General features: G+C 38.4%; 1 long non-coding RNA gene across 1 annotated transcript; it reads right to left on the bottom strand.

Moving 5' to 3' along the window:
- LOC109707297 lies at window positions 431-2,466 on the bottom strand. The gene is made up of 3 exons (XR_002215460.1): window positions 2,420-2,466; window positions 2,263-2,306; window positions 431-461 (listed from the first exon to the last, which is right to left on the bottom strand). It is a non-coding gene; the product is annotated as an uncharacterized LOC109707297 (long non-coding RNA).

Here is a 2,786-nt window from a genome sequence, read left to right as displayed (position 1 = left end):
CCGTCTCAAGTACCAAGTCCTCATGTCTAAAAATATGGAATATATGTCACATATCTCAGTGGCCTATCTTTATATCATCATGTCTACAACATGGAAAATAAAAGATGTCAATGGCCTATCACTATTGTCACGCCCGGGTACCAACGGAAACGTATCCGGTAGCATGCACAGACCCGCCGTGTACACTACAACTCAAGCATACACCAGGCGTCTACAATCAATATAATAAAAGCATATGATTCTAAGCAGGTAATCAGAGCCAGACTTAAAAGTTTAAATTTATACAATCCCAAAGCCTTAATACAATAAAGAAGAACAAAGTACAATTTACAATAACTTAATATACATCTCTGTACTAAACTACATAAACTAAAGGAGGTCGTCTAGTACACGTCCAAAAAGGCTCTAGCTAGCCGCTGACCCCTCGCAAGGAACCCTAGCCTTTCCCGCTGTGGAAGGCTCTGTCAAAAACACAACAACAAAGAGGGCGTGAGAACTATTATAAAATAGTTCCCAGTGGGTAAGCCACCAAGAGTGGCGAAGTACACCACTAGGTCAACTGTGGCACGAGTAGATAGCAATAAATAAGCAAGTGATGCAATAAGCAAATAAATGCAATAAGTATAAAAGTAGCTACTCATGCTATTTACTTAATAGTAAATAAATGCGTATCAATAGTTTGCAAGTATCAGTTAACACGAAAGATATTATCATTCACATTGATTAATAATTTAACGAACATACACCAAATTGCATACATAATAATTATGTTTACTGAAATTGCAGATAATATCATGTAATTGCCTTCTACATTAGCAAGAACGAAACATATTGTCAATATGTTGCTAACCAATCATGATGTCAACTTCTAAGTTATTCATCACTAAACTTACTTTAGATGTCAATTGTCTAGTTTGTTCATTAATAAGTTCACTTGACCAAAGACATCAAGTAACTTTACTACTATGTCCAGCTAAAGTTGAAGCACTTGTCATAACCCAATTTTCAGTAGACTTACGCAAGGTAAGATCCAAGCCGCGCCGTGCCTAATGGCCCCGTGGTAGTGTACACTCCCCACGGCAATCCACCTCGGTGCTCACTTCGTACATGAGCGAACAACTATCGCTAGGCTACTCGGGAGTGCTGGCTTGGGAGGAAGCGACCCCGCAAGCGTAAACCGTAGTCCAAGGTACAAATACCACAACAACATCATGTCTCTGACATGGAATCTCAAGCCACTCCGGAGTGCGGGGCTAGGGGGCGCGACCCCCGCAAGCGTATACGAAAGAGCGTAATGGCATGCTAGCTATCATCCATGGCACAAATATTCCAACTACATCATGTCTCAAACATGGAATCTCAGCTCGACCCAAGGTCGATACTGTAGTGCCCAATCATAAGCCACTATCAACACTTGTTGACATGATTCTATTGATAGCTAGTTTAACTTGACAAGTTTAAACTTTACATTATACTAGTGATTCTATCAGGCTATACCTGGTCGGTCACTCAAATCTCTCACTACTCCTTACACATAAGGAAAGTGGTTTACTAATGTCATATTCAAAGACTCATGGCACATATCCTGTAGTCCAATATAAACCTCTACTTGATCACCCAAGTATGTTATCATATCCAAATCTAGTTATTTACTAGATTATATTCAACTGAATAATCATTCAAGTTATGCCATCATAAGAAATTCTAGTCACTTACTAGAACATATACTATAATGTGAATCTATCATGTGAAAGTAGAAACTAACATAATAATGTACGCAAGCAAGATAAACGATAAAGTGCTCTTCACATGATCTCTATACCATTCATTTTACAACTTGGCCTGTATATGCAAATGGATGGCTTTACCTGATTTATTCAGAGTTTAGCCCTTATCCTTACTATATAACATTGCATAACTCAACCCTGAGTACAACAAGTTCTTTGTCGTTCAACCGCGTTAATTGGTACACTCATGATATTACCATTATATCCACTTGGGTGACTTCAAGTGAAATTGTTTATGCAAGTTATTATCATCATGCATGCATAGTAATCCAACAAATGGCTATGTAAAATGAACAGACATAAGTCTTCCATTTCTACTGAAGGATGCTATCATATCCAATATGATCTACACATTGACGCATTTCTCAATGCCTTGAACTATACATATATATATTCACATGAATATAATAACTTCAACTCAGATGTCAAAGGAGATATAGAGAGAATTCACCCATTCCGGGAAGGTCAGACCCACCTATTACTATGTCCCACAATTAACTCCAATAGGCCTCAACTCCGCTGAAAAGCAGACATCAAGATCGGATTAAAACTACGGCCGAAATGTCCGATTTCGGCTCTCACATTTCGTATTAAATAATAACATAAATCGCTGTTTTGGTTCTCTTTAGTACCTCAAATTAAGTCTCTAAAGGCTTCCCAAAGCCAACCAAAGATGACCTAAAGGTCGGTTGAATTCCCGCTGCGAACAACATCAACACGACATTAGTAAACTTGTATATGCATTAAAATGGCTGAAACCTGAATAATTCAGCTTTCTAACTGAAATTTCCACTTACCCCTGGTTAGAACACCTTCCAAACCAGTTCCCAAGATCACCAATTTGATTCAATAAGGTTCAAAAACCTGCTGCGAAGCAAACATGTGAAACTGCATCAAGTTGGTCCAACAAATCGCATTTAGGTCCGAATTAGCTTTGTAAGTAGCTAATTACCTCAAGCAAGCTTCAGAGTAGATTATCCCTAATTTAAGGGGGTCAAT

This window comes from Ananas comosus, linkage group 3 (assembly GCF_001540865.1).
Source record: "Ananas comosus cultivar F153 linkage group 3, ASM154086v1, whole genome shotgun sequence".
Classification (NCBI taxonomy): domain Eukaryota; kingdom Viridiplantae; phylum Streptophyta; class Magnoliopsida; order Poales; family Bromeliaceae; genus Ananas; species Ananas comosus.
Note: the sequence above shows the minus strand (reverse complement) of the source record. Positions and strands in the feature narration are given on the sequence as shown.